This window comes from Panulirus ornatus, chromosome 61 (assembly GCF_036320965.1).
Source record: "Panulirus ornatus isolate Po-2019 chromosome 61, ASM3632096v1, whole genome shotgun sequence".
Taxonomy (NCBI): domain Eukaryota; kingdom Metazoa; phylum Arthropoda; class Malacostraca; order Decapoda; family Palinuridae; genus Panulirus; species Panulirus ornatus.
The window spans coordinates 6,772,108-6,793,793 of NC_092284.1; the positions used below are offsets into that span (position 1 = coordinate 6,772,108).

Genomic DNA, 21,686 nt, shown 5'->3' on the forward strand with positions numbered 1-21,686 from the left:
AGAAGGGAGCGCCCACTCTGTAGTGAGGCTGGGATAGAAGGGAGCACCCACTCTGTAGTGAGGCTGGGATAGAAGGGAGCGCCCACTCTGTAGTGAGGCTGGGATAGAAGGGAGCACCCACTCTGTAGTGAGGCTGGGATAGAGGATAGCACCCACTCTGTAGTGAGGCTGGGATAGAAGGGAGCACCCACTCTGTAGTGAGGCTGGGATAGAAGGGAGCACCCACTCTGTAGTGAGGCTGGGATAGAAGGGAGCACCCACTCTGTAGTGAGGCTGGGATAGAAGGGAGCACCCACTCTGTAGTGAGGCTGGGATAGAAGGGAGCACCCACTCTGTAGTGAGGCTGGGATAGAAGGGAGCGCCCACTCTGTAGTGAGGCTGGGATAGAAGGGAGCACCCACTCTGTAGTGAGGCTGGGATAGAAGGGAGCACCCACTCTGTAGTGAGGCTGGGATAGAAGGGAGCGCCCACTCTGTAGTGAGGCTGGGATAGAAGGGAGCGCCCACTCTGTAGTGAGGCTGGGATAGAAGGGAGCACCCACTCTGTAGTGAGGCTGGGATAGAAGGGAGAGCCCACTCTGTAGTGAGGCTGGGATAGAAGGGAGCGCCCACTCTGTAGTGAGGCTGGGATAGAAGGGAGCACCCACTCTGTAGTGAGGCTGGGATAGAAGGGAGCACCCACTCTGTAGTGAGGCTGGGATAGAAGGGAGCGCCCACTCTGTAGTGAGGCTGGGATAGAAGGGAGCACCCACTCTGTAGTGAGGCTGGGATAGAAGGGAGCACCCACTCTGTAGTGAGGCTGGGATAGAAGGGAGCCCCACTCTGTAGTGAGGCTGGGATAGAAGGGAGCACCCACTCTGTAGTGAGGCTGGGATAGAAGGGAGCGCCCACTCTGTAGTGAGCTGGATAGAAGGGAGCACCATCTGTAGTGAGCTGGGATAGGGAGCACCCACTCTGTAGTGAGGCTGGGATAGAAGGGAGCACCCACTCTGTAGTGAGGCTGGGATAGAAGGGAGCACCCACTCTGTAGTGAGGCTGGGATAGAAGGGAGCAGCCCACTCTGTAGTGAGGCTGGGATAGAAGGGAGCGCCCACTCTGTAGTGAGGCTGGGATAGAAGGGAGCACCCACTCTGTAGTGAGGCTGGGATAGAAGGGAGCACCCACTCTGTAGTGAGGCTGGGATAGAAGGGAGCGCCCACTCTGTAGTGAGGCTGGATAGAAGGGAGCACCCACTCTGTAGTGAGGCTGGGATAGAAGGGAGCACCCACTCTGTAGTGAGGCTGGGATAGAAGGGAGCGCCCACTCTGTAGTGAGGCTGGGATAGAAGGGAGCACCCACTCTGTAGTGAGGCTGGGATAGAAGGGAGCGCCCACTCTGTAGTGAGGCTGGAGCTAGAAGGGAGCACCCACTCTGTAGTGAGGCTGGGATAGAAGGGAGCACCCACTCTGTAGTGAGGCTGGGATAGAGGAAGCACCCACTCTGTAGTGAGGCTGGGATAGAAGGGAGCACCCACTCTGTAGTGAGGCTGGGATAGAAGGGAGCACCCACTCTGTAGTGAGGCTGGGATAGAAGGGAGCACCCACTCTGTAGTGAGGCTGGGATAGAAGGGAGAGCCCACTCTGTAGTGAGGCTGGGATAGAAGGGAGCGCCCACTCTGTAGTGAGGCTGGGATAGAAGGGAGCACCCACTCTGTAGTGAGGCTGGGATAGAAGGGAGCACCCACTCTGTAGTGAGGCTGGGATAGAAGGGAGCGCCCACTCTGTAGTGAGGCTGGGATAGAAGGGAGCGCCCACTCTGTAGTGAGGCTGGGATAGAAGGGAGCACCCACTCTGTAGTGAGGCTGGGATAGAAGGGAGCACCCACTCTGTAGTGAGGCTGGGATAGAAGGGAGCGCCCACTCTGTAGTGAGGCTGGGATAGAAGGGAGCGCCCACTCTGTAGTGAGGCTGGGATAGAAGGGAGAGCCCACTCTGTAGTGAGGCTGGGATAGAAGGGAGCACCCACTCTGTAGTGAGGCTGGGATAGAAGGGAGCACCCACTCTGTAGTGAGGCTGAGCTAGAAGGGAGCACCCACTCTGTAGTGAGGCTGGGATAGAAGGGAGCGCCCACTCTGTAGTGAGGCTGAGCTAGAAGGGAGCACCCACTCTGTAGTGAGGCTGGGATAGAAGGGAGCACCCACTCTGTAGTGAGGCTGGAATAGAAGGGAGCACCCACTCTGTAGTGAGGCTGGGATAGAGGATAGCACCCACTCTGTAGTGAGGCTGGGATAGAAGGGAGCACCCACTCTGTAGTGAGGCTGGGATAGAAGGGAGCACCCACTCTGTAGTGAGGCTGGGATAGAAGGGAGCACCCACTCTGTAGTGAGGCTGGGATAGAAGGGAGCGCCCACTCTGTAGTGAGGCAGGGCTAGAAGGGAGAGCCCACTCTGTAGTGAGGCTGGGATAGAAGGGAGCACCCACTCTGTAGTGAGGCTGGGATAGAAGGGAGCACCCACTCTGTAGTGAGGCTGGGATAGAAGGGAGCACCCACTCTGTAGTGAGGCTGGGATAGAAGGGAGCACCCACTCTGTAGTGAGGCTGGAATAGAAGGGAGCACCCACTCTGTAGTGAGGCTGGGATAGAGGATAGCACCCACTCTGTAGTGAGGCTGGGATAGAAGGGAGCACCCACTCTGTAGTGAGGCTGGGATAGAAGGGAGCACCCACTCTGTAGTGAGGCTGGGATAGAAGGGAGCACCCACTCTGTAGTGAGGCTGGGATAGAAGGGAGCACCCACTCTGTAGTGAGGCTGGGATAGAAGGGAGCACCCACTCTGTAGTGAGGCTGGAATAGAAGGGAGCACCCACTCTGTAGTGAGGCTGGGATAGAGGATAGCACCCACTCTGTAGTGAGGCTGGGATAGAAGGGAGCACCCACTCTGTAGTGAGGCTGGGATAGAAGGGAGCACCCACTCTGTAGTGAGGCTGGGATAGAAGGGAGCACCCACTCTGTAGTGAGGCTGGGATAGAAGGGAGCGCCCACTCTGTAGTGAGGCAGGGCTAGAAGGGAGAGCCCACTCTGTAGTGAGGCTGGGATAGAAGGGAGCACCCACTCTGTAGTGAGGCTGGGATAGAAGGGAGCGCCCACTCTGTAGTGAGGCTGGGATAGAAGGGAGCACCCACTCTGTAGTGAGGCTGGGATAGAAGGGAGCACCCACTCTGTAGTGAGGCTGGGATAGAAGGGAGCGCCCACTCTGTAGTGAGGCTGGGATAGAAGGGAGCGCCCACTCTGTAGTGAGGCTGGGATAGAAGGGAGAGCCCACTCTGTAGTGAGGCTGGGATAGAAGGGAGCACCCACTCTGTAGTGAGGCTGGGATAGAAGGGAGCACCCACTCTGTAGTGAGGCTGAGCTAGAAGGGAGCACCCACTCTGTAGTGAGGCTGGGATAGAAGGGAGCGCCCACTCTGTAGTGAGGCTGAGCTAGAAGGGAGCACCCACTCTGTAGTGAGGCTGGAATAGAAGGGAGCACCCACTCTGTAGTGAGGCTGGGATAGAGGATAGCACCCACTCTGTAGTGAGGCTGGGATAGAAGGGAGCACCCACTCTGTAGTGAGGCTGGGATAGAAGGGAGCACCCACTCTGTAGTGAGGCTGGGATAGAAGGGAGCACCCACTCTGTAGTGAGGCTGGGATAGAAGATAGCACCCACTCTGTAGTGAGGCTGGGATAGAGGATAGCGCCCACTCTGTAGTGAGGCTGGGATAGAAGGGAGCACCCACTCTGTAGTGAGGCTGGGATAGAAGGGAGCACCCACTTTGTAGTGAGGCTGGGATAGAAGATAGCACCCACTCTGTAGTGAGGCTGGGATAGAGGATAGCACCCACTCTGTAGTGAGGCTGGGATAGAAGGGAGCACCCACTCTGTAGTGAGGCTGGGATAGAAGGGAGCACCCACTCTGTAGTGAGGCTGGGATAGAAGGGAGCGCCCACTCTGTAGTGAGGCTGGGATAGAAGGGAGAACCCACTCTGTAGTGAGGCTGGGATAGAAGGGAGAACCCACTCTGTAGTGAGGCTGGGATAGAAGGGAGCGCCCACTCTGTGGTGAGGCTGGGATAGAAGGGAGAACCCACTCTGTAGTGAGGCTGGGATAGAAGGGAGCACCCACTCTGTAGTGAGGCTGGGATAGAGGATAGCACCCACTCTGTAGTGAGGCTGGGATAGAAGGGAGCGCCCACTCTGTAGTGAGGCTGGGATAGAGGATAGCACCCACTCTGTAGTGAGGCTGGGATAGAAGGGAGCACCCACTTTGTAGTGAGGCTGGGATAGAAGATAGCACCCACTCTGTAGTGAGGCTGGGATAGAAGGGAGCGCCCACTCTGTAGTGAGGCTGGGATAGAAGGGAGAACCCACTCTGTAGTGAGGCTGGGATAGAAGGGAGAACCCACTCTGTAGTGAGGCTGGGATAGAAGGGAGCGCCCACTCTGTGGTGAGGCTGGGCTAGAAGGGAGCGTCCACTCTGTAGTGAGGCTGGGATAGAAGGGAGAACCCACTCTGTAGTGAGGCTGGGATAGAAGGGAGCACCCACTCTGTAGTGAGGCTGGGATAGAAGGGAGCACCCACTCTGTAGTGAGGCTGGGATAGAAGGGAGCGCCCATTCTGTAGTGAGGCTGGGATAGAAGGGAGCACCCACTCTGTAGTGAGGCTGGGATAGAAGGGAGAACCCACTCTGTAGTACAGAGTCTGTCATGAATTACTTTGGACCCATCAGTTACATACCTACATATGAGTACTTAAGAATTTCCCCAAGGCAGGATGAGTGTACAGAATGCCATATACATGTTGTAAAAATGCATGTGACAAGTTTTAGAGATAGATAGAACCTTATTAGCTATTAACAGATATCTTTTATGTTTAGTTGAAGATACAGAAAAATGAAGGTCCTTCTTTTTTGTATTTTAACTTAGTGAATTTTGCCTGCTTGGCCTCATTTCTACTTCGTATCCACAGGGTATGGAAGAAGTATTCTAATGCCATAGCCAACTTATATTAAAGTTTATCTGTCAGCCACTGTCAAGCTGACTTAAGAAGTGAACTTTGAAATTAGTGATTAGCTTTCCTGTTGTGGATTGAACTAACATATTAAGAGATGCTAGAGGTGCTCCCCTACTTACGATCGTTCGACTTACGATATTTCGACATTACGATGGTGCGATAGCGATACGCATTCAGTAGAAACTGTACTTTGAATTTTGATCTTTTCCCTGGCTTGCTATATGCGGTACGATACTCTGTGATGCTGGGCAGCGAGCAGCAGTTTGTAATCACTCAAGCGACCTCAATTTTTTTCTTTTAGATCTCGTGTTTTGTGTTTCTGCATCCTGTCATGTTTACAAAACGCCCACCACTGTCTCTCCCTCTGCCTCTGGTGAGAAGAGCAAGGCAAATTATTCATGAAATGAAAGATAAATCCATGGCATGAAGGCAGTAATGATCATCATCACACGTTCAGTTACGACTTTGGCATCCAGTTAGGCCCTTCGCAATCGATGGATAAAATGGAAAAATGACTTAATTCACGTGGATGGGAAGACCAGATACAGAAGGGCGTACCGCTTAGCCTACTAATGATCCAAGCGAAGGCAAGATGTCTTTTTAATACGTTAAAACACTTTGCCGATGATCGTACGTAAGTGTGTGCGAACTGGTGGTTCCAACACTTCAAAAGGCGACGTAATTTTCCTCATGTAAAGGTTTAGCGATGAGGCACCAAGTGCTAATACAGGAAGTGTCGAAGCTTTTTAAGGAAGGGCTGCATAATTGTGGATGAGAAATGGAAGTGTTTTGAGAAGGCTTAAGGTAGGCTAAGCTAAACTATGATGTTCGGTAGGGTATGTGTACAGTATTACATGTACTAGATGTATTTTCGACTTACGATGGGTTTATCGGAACGTAACTCCATCGTAAGTTGGGCAACAACTGTACAAGTATAAAAGTCATATGCATACTTAAGGGGTTTCTTCAATTTATGGACAAGTTGTGGCCCTAAGGACCCAAATCTAAATATATATATATAAAAAAAAAGATGGTTTTCCTTTAGTGTAATTAAATGAACAGTTTTTTCAGCAGTAAATTTCAGTCGCATCATGATAACTGATGAAATCAATGTATAACTTACATGGATATTCAAAAGAATATATAATAAAGGCTTATGAACCAGATATGTCAATGTAGAACAAGACATTCACAGAATTATATTAGAAAAACAAGAATGTACACTCAACAGACTTACACTTCATATGCAGTGGTCTCTAAATGTGGCTGGTTTGGATACTAGACCACAAGGCTTTGAGAGAACCACTGATAGCTTGCCCATGTATTCTACACCAAGACCAGACTCCTGAAACTTTAATCGTACTGATGTCCTCTTAGACTAAGTGTATGCGGTTATACTGGCAGTGGAAATTCACCTTTTGCTCAGGCCATATCATGTCAGAGAACGAGAAACAGTCCAGTTTCATTGACAAATGCTGTCCATGTTTACCTGTGGATCGTGTGTTTCTCTACATCTCAGTACTGATGTCCTCTTAGACTAACAGTGTATGTGGAAATTCACCTTTTGCTCAGGCAATATCATGTCAGAGAACGAGAAACAGTCCAGTTTCATTGACAAATGCTGTCCATGTTTACCTGTGGAGCGCCCGTTTCTCTACATCTCAGTACTGATGTCCTCTTAGACTAACAGTGTATGTGGAAATTCACCTTTTGCTCAGGCAATATCATGTCAAAGAACGAGAAACAGTCCAGTTTCATGAAGAAACTTCTCGCCCTCAAAGAAATTTGATCATTTTCCCTCTTCCAAGTGTAGTGCAGCCTTGAAGCTGATGGAGGAAGTTCATAATAAATTGTCGTGGCTGAAAAAAACCTTTTATGAAAACCTGTCAACATTGCTGACACTGACACGTTCATGGGCCTCTTGAGGTCGGGTCTGCATAGGTTTATATATCCTTGTTGCAGTAGTTGCTTTGCAAACCATCCAGCTGTTTACCCTCTCTTAGGAGACGGAGGATAAAGTGGGTAAATAAGATAAATTGGATTTGGACTCAGTTATCTGTGAACGTCTCAGTAAACATAAAGATAAATGTTGTGGCATTATCACAAGGGATTACACTCCTGAGCAATCATTTCTTCTAATCTAACCCCTTCGAATAGTATTTGCATCCAATAGCCATTGAAGAAAACATACCACGCTCTCAAAGTTACTATAGACAATATATATAAGGAAATCTTATCCCAAAGTGGTGATACAAGGACCAATGGTGGTGATGGAGGAAGAAGAGGACACTAAGACTGTCTCTGTCAATGTTATCCCTTGAATAATGTGATTCAACACCTGTTTCATGCAAGGTTCGAGACGTTTCTTAGACATTTTGACAAATGCTGTCCATGTTTACCTGTGGAGAGCGCCTCTTTCTCTCCATCTCAGTACAGCAATGTGAAGGATCGATATGGAGGACATTGGGGCAAGTTCTCGATTGGAATCCAAGATCCAAAGCCTTGTCTATGGGATCGGACACTTATGCTGACCCCTTGGTTGTGTGGTCTTTTGACACTTATGCTGACCCCTTGGTTGTGTGGTCTCTTGACACTTATGCTGACCCCTTGGTTGTGTGGTCTCTTGACACTTATGCTGACCCCTTGGTTGTGTGGTCTCTAGACACTTATGCTGACCCCTTGGTTGTGTGGTCTCTGACAGGACACTTATGCTGACCCCTTGGTTGTGTGGTCTCTTGACACTTATGCTGACCCCTTGGTTGTGTGGTCTCTAACACTTATGCTGACCCCTTGGTTGTGTGGTCTCTGACACTTATGCTGACCCCTTGGTTGTGTGGTCTCTGACACTTATGCTGACCCCTTGGTTGTGTGGTCTCTTAACACTTATGCTGACCCCTTGGTTGTGTGGTCTCTAACACATATGCTGACCCCTTGGTTGTGTGGTCTCTTAACACTTATGCTGACCCCTTGGTTGTGTGGTCTCTGACACTTATGCTGACCCCTTGGTTGTGTGGTCTCTTAACACTTATGCTGACCCCTTGGTTGTGTGGTCTCTGACACTTATGCTGACCCCTTGGTTGTGTGGTCTCTTGACACTTATGCTGACCCCTTGGTTGTGTGGTCTCTTAACACTTATGCTGACCCCTTGGTTGTGTGGTCTCTAACACTTATGCTGACCCCTTGGTTGTGTGGTTTCTGACACTTATGCTGACCCCTTGGTTGTGTGGTCTCTTGACACTTATGCTGACCCCTTGGTTGTGTGGTCTCTGACACTTATGCTGACCCCTTGGTTGTGTGGTCTCTGACACTTATGCTGACCCCTTGGTTGTGTGGTCTCTTGACACTTATGCTAACCCCCTTGGTTGTGTGGTCTCTAACACTTATGCTGACCCCTTGGTTGTGTGGTCTCTGACACTTATGCTAACCCCTTGGTTGTGTGGTCTCTTGACACTTATGCTAACCCCCTTGGTTGTGTGGTCTCTTGACACTTATGCTGACCCCTTGGTTGTGTGGTCTCTAACACTTATGCTGACCCCTTGGTTGTGTGGTCTCTGACACTTATGCTGACCCCTTGGTTGTGTGGTCTCTTAACACTTATGCTGACCCCTTGGTTGTGTGGTCTCTTGACACTTATGCTGACCCCTTGGTTGTGTGGTCTCTGACACTTATGCTGACCCCTTGGTTGTGTGGTCTCTGACACTTATGCTGACCCCTTGGTTGTGTGGTCTCTAACACTTATGCTGACCCCTTGGTTGTGTGGTCTCTGACACTTATGCTGACCCCTTGGTTGTGTGGTCTCTTAACACTTATGCTGACCCCTTGGTTGTGTGGTCTCTGACACTTATGCTGACCCCTTGGTTGTGTGGTCTCTTGACACTTATGCTGACCCCTTGGTTGTGTGGTCTCTAACACATATGCTGACCCCTTGGTTGTGTGGTCTCTAACACTTATGCTGACCCCTTGGTTGTGTGGTCTCTTAACACTTATGCTGACCCCTTGGTTGTGTGGTCTCTTGACACTTATGCTGACCCCTTGGTTGTGTGGTCTCTTGACACTTATGCTGACCCCTTGGTTGTGTGGTATGGGACAACCAGTCACAACTGTCCACTGGTTGTGGTGTTGTGACTCGCCTCAAAACCAACCATACTCAAGAGACCATTGCTATGGTTGTGGACCTATTCTCACAACTTATAACACTTGACAACAACCCAGACCAAAAACAACAAAGATATTCATATTTACTTTAGCCATTTATCTTAACAACATAACGAGCAATCTCACAATCACACATGCTTCTCCCTGTTTCCTGAAGGGGCCAACGAAACTAGCCAATTACAACACCCTAATAACTACCCCTTATTGGCCGAATGGGTGTAGGGTAGTTTAGCTAATAGTCTGCCAAAGGCCCCCCCAGAGATTTTCTTAACGACCCCCCCTATGTTGTTCACGTCCTCTACTCTACTCCTTTATTGTAACATTGTTCAATTATCATCCTTCCTCCCTTCTGAACATTTGGTTGTTTACATGTATGCAATAGTTTACTGATTTATATGATAGTTTCTACGTAAACAAAACTCCCTTCTGAACGTTTGGTTGTTTACATGTATGCAATAGTTTACTGATTTATATGATAGTTTCTACGTAAACAAAACTCCCTTCTGAACCTTTGAGTGTTTACATGTATGCAATAGTTTACTGATTTATATGATAGTTTCTACGTAAACAACCTACTGGATATAGAGTCTATATAAATTAGTCTCTCATCACTTCTCGTTTTCTTTGACGACTGAGGATTTCTGGTTCCATAACAAACAAAATGTATATAGTCAAACATGTACTCAACGACCAATCACTGGGACTACACCTTAATGACTGTATTGGGTTGTTAACGAGGCTTTTGCTAATTTTAATATCAATACTGCTCTATTTTCTTCTAATAATTGGGTGAAATGAGTCGTAGTGTTTATATCTAAACTGGCTATTTTGGCCCATCAACTACCAGGGTTAATTAGGTCGTTAAAATTTGCATCTTAACTACCGAGAGAAATAACGAGAATAGAAAACCAGATGAGGTGATGAACATAATGCTATGTTCTCTATATACATTTGGCCTCTGGGCCTCGGGTTAACCAAGGAACATAGCTATATACATTCGAACTTTTGATCACATTGCAATTTAAGATTATTCTATATTTATTTATTTATTTATTTATTTGAACCCATTGATGAAATGTTTATATTTTTAAATAAAAACTACATGAAGATGTTTGCTTCTCAGATAAGCTTAATTTACAGAAATACAAATTAAATTGGGAAATTAATTGCAATGTGAAACAACAAGCAATTAACACCAATTTTTTTAATGCAATACGCACATGTGACAACACTGGATAATGTAATACGCACATGTGACAACACTGGATAATGCAATACGCACATGTGACAACACTGGATAATGTAATACGCACATGTGACAACACTGGATAATGTAATACGCACATGTGACAACACTGGATAATGCAATACGCACATGTGACAACACTGGATAATGCAATACGCACATGTGACAACACTGGATAATGCAATACGCACATATGACAACACTGGATAATGTAATACGCACATGTGACAACACTGGATAATGTAATACGCACATGTGACAACACTGGATAATGCAATACGCACATGTATGTGCACAATACGCACATGTACATGCACAATACGCACATGTATATGCACAATACGCACATGTATATGCTCTATACGCACATGTATATGCACAATACGCACATATGGACTATACGCACATGTATATGCACGCACATAGAATTGAATACCACAGCATCTTTAAGTTATTAAAAAATTTTTCTTATGCTTTCTGATTTTCTGAGTATTATTCTACCATTAAGTGGCTGCTCAAACACCAGTTGTCCATATTTATCCATTTATTACATTCAAGCTTTCACTACCACAGAGGCATCATCAGAAGTCAACAAAACTTGGATATGATATCATTAACATAAACAAAATATTAAAAATAAAATCGGAAATAAACACAGCATATGGCACACAAAATCAGGAAAAAATAGTAAAAGCGAAACAAATTGACAATATCAAGACGGGTTGTATATAAGCTACAATCTAAATACAACACAAGGAAACAGAAGTATAGAAAACCTTACAGCTGAGGAAAAACATAGAACAATATTAAACGAGGTAGGAATATAGAAAAGCCATCACAAAATACATTAAATTGGGTCAAGCGAAACCATCATTGTCCTGATGTGGAGCTGAGGTCAGGTTGGCCTCGTCTGATTCTCTCTGACCTTCGTAATCCAAGACCGGGTTGGTCAGTGACGCGTTCCTCCTATCCAGAAATGGTGGACTTGGTAGTTTGTGGTTGGTCAATGACATGTCTCATCCGGCCTTTAAGGGCATTAGGTCTACGTCCTGATGTGGAGCTGAGGTCAGGTTGGCCTCGTCTGATTCTCTCTGACCTTCGCAACCCAAGACCGAGTTGGTCAGTGACGTGTTCCTCCTGTCCAAAAATGATGGACTTGGTAGCTTGTGGTGGGTCAGTGATGTGTTCCATCTATACTAAAGCTGCATTAGGTCTACGTCCTGTTGGCCGGCCATCAAAGAGGTGTATGACTGTGGTCATGTTTGCCTGGATGTTGATGACAGAGGCTTTCTCTCTGACGTGAATGGCTTCTAATATCTGTCGTCTCCTCCAATCACCACAACCAGTCATGATTGTGGTGTTGTTCACTATAATCTCCCTCGTTAGCCTCGTTCCATGCTTTTGTTCATGATGTTATTAGATTTCACCTTCTTGTAAGTGGGGTGAGAAGTGGCTCAGGGTGCAGGTTGTATGTCCAATGTAGTTTAGATGGTTGGGATGAAAGTCCCTAATATTACATCGGTACTCATATACCACAAAAGTGCGATTCAAACTTCCAGAGCGACCCACCATATTGTTGTTCATAACCTATTTAGTTTTGGGAATGTTGTGGTATATTATTATTAGATATCCTTGTCTTCATCACTGATATCCTTGTCTTCATCACTGATATCCTTGTCTTCATCACTGATATCCTTGTCTTCATCACTGATATCCTTGTCTTCATCACTGATATCCTTGTCTTCATCACTGATATCCTTGTCTTCACATTGATATCCTTGTCTTCATCACTGATATCCTTGCCTTCATCACTGATATCCTTGTCTTCATCACTGATATCCTTGTCTCCATCACTGATATCCTTGTCTCCATCACTGATATCCTTGTCTTCATCACTGATATCCTTGTCTTCATCACTGATATCCTTGTCTTCATCACTGATATCCTTGTCTTCATCACTGATATCCTTGTCTTCATCACTGATATCCTTGTCTCCATCACTGATATCCTTGTCTTCATCACTGATATCCTTGTCTCCATCACTGATATCCTTGTCTTCATCACTGATATCCTTGTCTCCATCACTGATATCCTTGTCTCCATCACTGATATCCTTGTCTCCATCACTGATATCCTTGTCTTCATCACTGATATCCTTGTCTTCATCACTGATATCCTTGTCTTCATCACTGATATCCTTGTCTTCATCACTGATATCCTTGTCTCCATCACTGATATCCTTGTCTCCATCACTGATATCCTTGTCTTCATCACTGATATCCTTGTCTTCATCACTGATATCCTTGTCTTCATCACTGATATCCTTGTCTTCATCACTGATATCCTTGTCTTCATCACTGATATCCTTGTCTCCATCACTGATATCCTTGTCTTCATCACTGATATCCTTGTCTTCATCACTGATATCCTTGTCTTCATCACTGATATCCTTGTCTCCATCACTGATATCCTTGTCTCCATCACTGATATCCTTGTCTTCACATTGATATCCTTGTCTTCATCACTGATATCCTTGTCTTCATCACTGATATCCTTGTCTTCATCACTGATATCCTTGTCTTCATCACTGATATCCTTGTCTCCATCACTGATATCCTTGTCTTCATCACTGATATCCTTGTCTCCATCACTGATATCCTTGTCTCCATCACTGATATCCTTGTCTTCACATTGATATCCTTGTCTTCATCACTGATATCCTTGTCTTCATCACTGATATCCTTGTCTTCATCACTGATATCCTTGTCTTCATCACTGATATCCTTGTCTCCATCACTGATATCCTTGTCTTCATCACTGATATCCTTGTCTTCATCACTGATATCCTTGTCTTCATCACTGATATCCTTGTCTTCATCACTGATATCCTTGTCTTCATCAATCACTTTGCAGTTTCTGGCCACAGTATCTCACACGACCTTCTCGTCCTATCGATATGTCGTCGTTAATGTGGTCCTGTAGTCAACTTTAATGCTGTCATATTGAATTTCTCTGTTTTGTTCAAGCATTTTGTTCACAATGGTATCAAAATCAGTATCTGAATATCCATTGTTGATTCACATTTGCCGGATACATCGAAGTTGCTGATGTCGAAGTTGCCAGGTTGAATTTAAACCACCTCGTTCGTCCAGGTAGTGTGAGTGGAGGGCGGCCCTAGACTTCGGCCCTCGTGGATGAGGGGTTGTTTGACCTACAGATGTTTAATAGAGTCGTTCGCTTTTGCCTCTCTTAACTACTCGTGGTGGCTGCCCCACACTCGATCTACAGGTCCTGGTCCACATGCGAGCTCCCAGCAATGGAGGTCACGAGTGCTTTGACCTCCATGTTAATGACCTGGTCATCTCTCAGGTCAATGAATGTTGGAGGACAGGAGTCTTCTACTAGCGAATTGATGGTTTGACGGTGTTGTTAAGTGTTTGGGCCAATCAGCGACCCCATGACGGTCTTGTTAAGTGTTTGGGCCAATCAACGACCCCATGACGGTGTTGTTAAGTGTTTGGGCCAATCAGCGACCCCATGACGGTGTTGTTAAGTGTTTGGGCCAATCAGCGACCCCATGACGGTGTTGTTAAGCGTTTGGGCCAATCAGCGACCCCATGACGGTGTTGTTAAGTGTCTGGGCCAATCAACGACCCTCATGATCTTTCCTCTGTTCTTCGTCGAAGATGTTGAAGCTGTGTCCTGAAGCCGAGAGGTTTTGGGTCAAACTGACCTCCAAAGACAGAGGCGGGTGTCGGCCCAGGGTCAACGCTCTTCCCTGAAGGGAGAGGTCCCTGTCTGGCCTCGCCATCCACGGCCTTTGGCCTCGTGGAGGGCCATCCACCGCCTCTGGCCTCGTGGAGGGCCATCCACCGCCTCTGGCCTCGTGGAAGGCCATCCACCGCCTCTGGCCTCGTGGAAGGCCATCCACCGCCTCTGGCCTCGTGGAGGGCCATCCACGGCCTCTGGCCTCGTGGAGGGTCATCCACCGCCTCTGGCCTCGTGGAGGGCCATCCAACGCCTCTGGCCTCGTGGAGCAGAGGGCCATCCACCGCCTCTGGCCTCGTGGAGGGCCATCCACCGCCTCTGGCCTCGTGAAAGGCCATCCACCGCCTCTGGCCTCGTGGAGGGCCATCCACCGCCTCTGGCCTCGTGGAGGGCCATCCACCGCCTCTGTGTTTACACTCCACATAAACTTCGTAATTGGTTGTTCTGATAATTCGCTTGTTAGCATGGTTTGTTTTGCTGTGTCTGTTGTGGTTGTGAAGAACTTCTGTGAAACCTGAGGACTTACACCACAAAATTGGGCAAGCACCACACAATATGGACTGGCGAGAATGAATTAAGATGATGAATAATAAAAAAAAAATGCATAAAAACCTATAGTTTTTTCCTTGAAAATACGAAAAAAATGAATTTTACTCGATATCTGATTTGCACTGGCGCTTAGTCTGTTTAATGTGATGTCTCCATGGTTGTTTAATTTGTTTATGGATGGGGTTGTTAGGGAGGTGAATGCAAGAGTTTTGGAAAGAGGGGCAAGTATGCAGTCTGTTGTGGATGAGAGAACTTGGGAAGTGAGTCAGTTGTTGTTCGCTGATGATACAGCGCTGGTGGCTGATTCGTGTGAGAAACTGCAGAAGCTGGTGACTGAGTTTGGTAAAGTGTGTGAAAGAAGAAAGCTAGGAGTCCTGAGGTTTTTCACTCCATCTTTCCACATCCAATTTGGTCTCCCACTTCTCCTCGTTCCCTCCACCTCCGACACATATATCCTCTTGGTCAATCTTTCCTCACTCATTCTCTCCATGTGCCCAAACCATTTCAAAACACCCTCTTCTGCTCTCTCAACCACGCTCTTTTTATTTCCACACATCTCTCTTACCCTTACGTTACTTACTCGATCAAACCACCTCACACCACACATTGTCCTCAAACATCTCATTTCCAGCACATCCACCTTCCTGCGCACAAGTCTATCCATAGCCCACGCCTCGCAACCATACAACATTGTTGGAACCACTATTCCTTCAAACATACCCATTTTTGCTTTCCGAGATAATGTTCTCGACTTCCACACATTCTTCAAGGCTCCCAGGATTTTCGCCCCCTCCCCCACCCTATGATTCACTTCCGCTTCCATGGTTCCATCCGCTGCCAGATCCACTCCCAGATATCTAAAACACTTTACTTCCTCCAGTTTTTCTCCATTCAAACTTACCTCCCAATTGACTTGACCCTCAACTCTACTGTACCTAATAACCTTGCTCTTATTCACAGTTACTCTTAACTTTCTTCTTTCGCACACTTTACCAAACTCAGTCACCAGCTTCTGCAGTTTCTCACATGAATCAGCCACCAGCGCTGTATCATCAGCGAACAACAACTGACTCACTTCCCAAGCTCTCTCATCCACAACAGACTTCATACTTGCCCCTCTTTCTAAAACTCTTGCATTCACCTCCCTAACAACCCCATCCATAAACAAATTAAAGATGTTCTGGAAGGAGGTAAATAAAGTGCGTAAGACAAGGGAGCAAATGGGAAATTCAGTGAAGGGCGCAAATGGGGAGGTGATAAATAGTAGTGGTGATGTGAGAGGGAGATGGAGTGAGTATTTTGAAGGTTTGTTGAATGTGTTTGATGATAGAGTGGCAGACATAGGGTGTTTTGGTCGAGGTGGTGTGCAAAGTGAGAGGGTTAGGGAAAATGATTTGGTAAACAGAGAAGAGGTAGTAAAAGCTTTGCGGAAGATGAAAGCCGGCAAGGCAACAGGTTTGGATGGTATTGCAGTGGAATTTATTAAAAAAGGGGGTGACTGTATTGTTGACTGGTTGGTAAGGTTATTTAATGTATGTATGACTCATGGTGAGGTGCCTGAGGATTGGCGGAATGCGTGCATAGTGCCATTGTACAAAGGCAAAGGGGATAAGAGTGAGTGCTCAAATTACAGAGGTATAAGTTTGTTGAGTATTCCTGGTAAATTATATGGGAGGGTATTGATTGAGAGGGTGAAGGCATGTACAGAGCATCAGATTGGGGAAGAGCAGTGTGGTTTCAGAAGTGGTAGAGGATGTGTGGATCAGGTGTTTGCTTTGAAGAATGTATGAGAGAAATACTTAGAAAAGCAAATGGATTTGTATGTAGCATTTATGGATCTGGAGAAGGCATATGATAGAGTTGATAGAGATGCTCTGTGGAAGGTATTAAGAATATATGGTGTGGGAGGCAAGTTGTTAGAAGCAGTGAAAAGTTTTTATCGAGGATGTAAGGCATGTGTACGTGTAGGAAGAGAGGAAAGTGATTGGTTCTCAGTGAATGTTGGTTTGCGGCAGGGGTGTGTGATGTCTCCATGGTTGTTTATATATATATATATATATATATATATATATATATATATATATATATATATATATATATATTAGGTCAATACGATACAAGTACCTTGTTTCTGAGGTGGGTGAGGGGTGTGGGTAGTTTGGGGGGGAGTGGTTTTGATCAATTTACATTACAGGAACACCGTCAGAACCGATGTGTTTAGTTTCTGAAAAAAAAAAAAGATATATATGATTTTCGATCCATCCACCGCCAGTAGATAAATGTTGCTTGGCATTATGTTGCCTGGAGTACATAGATCAGGGAATCTCATCATTATAGCTTGGAAAATTCGCCTCCATAACCATTTATATTGAGAGAGAGAGAGAGAGAGAGAGAGAGAGAGAGAGAGAGAGAGAGAGAGAGAGAGAGAGAGAGAGAGAGAGAGAGAAAAGGAGAGAGGGAAGGAGAGACACCTGAGAGCCTGGTGTAACCTGAATTAATTTTACAACTTTTACAACTACCCTTCCCCCCTCCCCTTCCCCCCTCCCTTCAACAAACACAAATAAATTCTCACCTGCTTGTGTATCCACCTCGACATCTCGTGTAAACATTCCTCACGTCTCCAGACATCAAAAGCTACAAGCAACATCTCCTATAAGAAAAGAAAACAAAATATGTTTTTATTAGAATAGTTCCCCGTAACACATGTAGAAAATGTCAATCTTGGTTCCCACTAAATCAATATCTTATTCGTTCTTGTCACAGATGTTTAGTTAGTTAATGAATAGCATTTTAAAAAGGAACTGTATTAAGGATATATATTAAATCATGCAAGCCTATACTACTGCGACATGTTGGTATTTCAATATGGTTGAAAACTTGTTGGTTGTAAGCAACTGTTGCTTTATAAAACATAAAAATCAATTATTCTCTAATTAACGACTGAATCATTTATTTTTTTTATACTATAAAATGTATTTTATATAAAACATTGCATTCCATAATTGTTTTATTAATTTAAATATATGTAATAATTTTAATAACATAGATTTATGTCATGTTGATCACCGAAAATCAAATGTTGTATTTACCAAGTTTCCGACGTAATTATATTCAGTCCGGTGAAGTGGACTCCTTTGGAGTTATTTTTCAGAACGCGTCCCTCGGGGCGCTACATAAACATCAACAATGCTTTCCTATATCTCATAATAGGTCTAAGTCTAAGTATATATCCACCAGACATATCTCTGATATCAAAAATGGCTTCCTATATCATAAAATGTCTAACTTCAAGTACATATCCACCAGACATATACCAAAAAAGCCTTTCTATCTCCTAAAAGGCCTAACTTCAAGTACATATCCACCAGACCTGTTTTAACTACAGGTACACACATCCACCTAGAGTACACAAGACACACTCACACACTTATGGCCTGTGCCAATTATGGCACACCTGAGAACACACACACACACACAAACACACACACACACACACACACACACACACACACGACCTGTGCCACTTATGGCACACCTGAAAACGGGATGTCAGTGACAAGAGCCAGTGTCGAGCTTCGTCTTGGTTTAATGTTTACATTCTCAAACCCTAAGACTTGCACTCCCTGTGACTTGGCCATGCAAAACAACCACGGAAAAATACCTCCTTTAGGTACACCTTAATTAGCACCTTGTCTCAGTGGTGCCATCTATTGGTGACTACCTACAAAAAAAGAAAATGGCGTAAGGGAAAAAGAAAACAGGGTGCGGAAGCAGGGGTTATATTATAGTCCCTTAATTATTACCCTTTACGACTGGGTCTTTGAAACTCTTATATCATATACTACAATTTCCAAAGTGAAATCCAACAATCAATACTTGATCTTGTCTTCATCACACAAGCTTATTATATCATTTCCTATTTTCTCTACAGTCACAAATTTCTATTTTTCGCTTCGTCCAAAAAAAACCCCAGCACGAACGTTTTCTGAACGAGAAGTGGAACCCCTCACGATGTATTTCTCACGTGATCACTCATACATGCATGTAGTTAACAATGCAGATGATAAGAGAATATTCACTCTAATTGAGCTTCAAAATTTAATAGACGAATTAAATAACCGGATGTAAATATTTAGTTAAATTCTTTGTATGACAAAGACTATGAGAATTTTCAGAAAATATATGATTATGTAAATTACTAGCCAAAATAATATAAAACTACCCAATATTAACAAAATCTAAAAATGTTTTATTTTTTATATTTTTATTATAGGTAAAAAAATAATCAGTAATATGAAAGCAAGTTTTAAATATGTTTTTGTAAGTAATGTCTACTTATAATAATAAATTGTATTTTCATCCTTTAAATTGGATAAGAATGTAAATGTAAATTCTGATATATCTACATCTATCTACGCATTTCTGATATATCTACATCTATCTACGCATTTCTGATATATCTACATCTATCTACGCATTTCTGATATATCTACATCTGTCTATCTACGCATTTCTGATATATCTACATCTATCTACGCATTTCTGATATATCTACATCTATCTACGCATTTCTGATATATCTACATCTGTCTATCTACGCATGGGAAACCGTTCTAGGAATTTTAAGAAGCCGATGAAACACGATCGAAAACATAGTGGCATAGACGAATCAGAAAAAAATTTACTGAAACACTGAGGTGAACATTATGATAATAAGTCAGCATTAATATATTGACTACTGAAGTTATAATTCATGAAGCAACATTAATTAATCATAGAAACCTTCCTATATAATCAAACTCCAGCGAGCTGAAAATGTTTTAACACGAAAGTATAAGCAGACATTTAAGTATGCATCCAAAGTTGCTTGAAACATTTATTTTAAACATAAATTGAGACATGAAGTAAACATTGAACGCACGCTAGCAACATACACACATGATAATGGCATTATTTCAGTTACAGGCATTTACATAAACATTTTAGGGACTGAAATAAGGTAAACATGTCGCCCAGACTAGTCTAAAACAGTACCCATCTCAAAGGAACATGGGACAGAAACCAGGGAGCGGGTAGCCAACATTCAAAGGCCAATGTCGAAGCAAACAGAGGTCTGATGATATAAATAAAAAAAAATAATGAAAATGGGGAATTGTATCGTTATGGTGTCCTTGTGTTCCATCAAAATGTCACAATACAGAATGGAAAACAACATTTATCATTTACTAATAAAATAGATCAGTGGATTTTACATTAACAGAATGCTTACTGACTAAACGAATATTCAGTAAAAACATTAAGACAACTGTATGAAGAAATATTCTCTTAATATGGTAAAAATGCTGTACTAAAGCTACACATACTATTTCCAAACTATATTGTGGATATTCATAAAATGACACTTAAGATATCAGTACACAAGGTTGGCTATAAATCAACAAAGGATAAAACTAACCATTAGGGAACTTGATTGATAACAAAGATATCCATTACCATCAAAATGGTTTCCTACTAAGTAAACAAACTAAAAGTAAATTGGTATTTCATCAAACTCGTTTTCTATATACTGTATATCCTTTGTTATTGCCTTTATACTACACGTTTAAGTAATGTAAGTCCTTTCTTTTCGTTATTGTTTATGGTCTACAGACACCAGGCTCCAATTTATACATAGAGTGACATTGTTAAAACCATTTTTGATATAATATTTTGGAAGTGTAAGCTCAAGTGCCTTAATCCACTAACGGCTTCCAATAGTGTGATATGTATGTTTTCATTTATTTCCACCTTAAAGGTTGTAGGTTCTTTTATAATATGATTGGGAGTAATTGGTTTTTGAACATGACCGTGTGTGATGAATACCTCATGAGTTGTAGGACTCAGATCAGTCTTTCATTGTCGTGTTAATATATGGTTTACTGGAACTTGGTTGTATAAATGACATACATTTTCATATGATGTATTAATTGAGGCAACTCTCATTGTCAAGAAGACTTTAATTAATAGTTTTTCTGTTAGTGTAAGGTGTTTGCAAGATAAATAGGAGATGTTTGTGCAATATTGTTGTCAACGGTCATACCACGTTGAAAACACCGCTTCTCGTCCGATCAGCGAAGTTAAGCAGCGTTGGGTCTGGTTAGTACTTGGATGGGTGACCGCCTGGGAACACCAGATGCTGTTGGCATTTTGATATATAATTACCCTTCTTTCCGATTTTCATATATTTCTATAGATATTGAAAACTTCATTTTTGTATATGATATTTGACCTATTGATTTTTCCCTTGTAGTTTAAATATTTTGCCTAGCTGTGTATTATTTCCTGTTTAAGGTTTTCTTCACTATTTTACGTTTACATTATATATGATATCAAATATCGTTATTTTGAATAATGATGACACAAGTAGTTTTCCATTTGATGCAAGACACATCTTAATCAGATATGGATGATTTTGAATCTGTTTTCAATTAGCTCTGTCTTAGAACTTCCTTGATCCATCTATCTCTTTTGATATGATTATTTTGTTTTCATTGGAATTTTGCAGTTTACTGTATCAGATGCCTTAGGGAAGTCAAGGAAAACTAAGTATTTTCCTTCCTTGCATCAGAGTTTCATAAATGTCTTTGTTATGGACTAGCAATTTACTTTCAGTTTATTTACTTTGTAGGAAACCATTTTGATGGTAATGGATATCTTTGTTATCAATCAAGTTCCCTAATGGTTAGTTTTATCCCTTGTTGATTTATAGCCAACCTTGTGTACTGATATCTGAAGTGTCATTTTATGAATATCCACAGTATAGTTTAGACATAGTATTTGTAGTTTTAGTACAGCATTTTTACCATATTAAGAGAATATTTCTTCATACAGTTGTCTTAATGTTTTTACTGAATATTCGTTTAGTCAGTGAGCATTCTATTAATGTAAGATCCACTGATAGTATC

General features: G+C 43.7%; 1 non-coding gene across 1 annotated transcript; it reads left to right on the plus strand.

Annotated features, from left to right (window-relative positions):
• The first annotated feature begins 20,807 nt into the window (after nucleotides 1–20,807).
• LOC139767543 (5S ribosomal RNA) lies at nucleotides 20,808–20,926 on the plus strand. The gene has a single exon (XR_011717162.1). It is a non-coding gene; the product is annotated as a 5S ribosomal RNA (ribosomal RNA).
• Nucleotides 20,927–21,686: the final 760 nt, after the last annotated feature.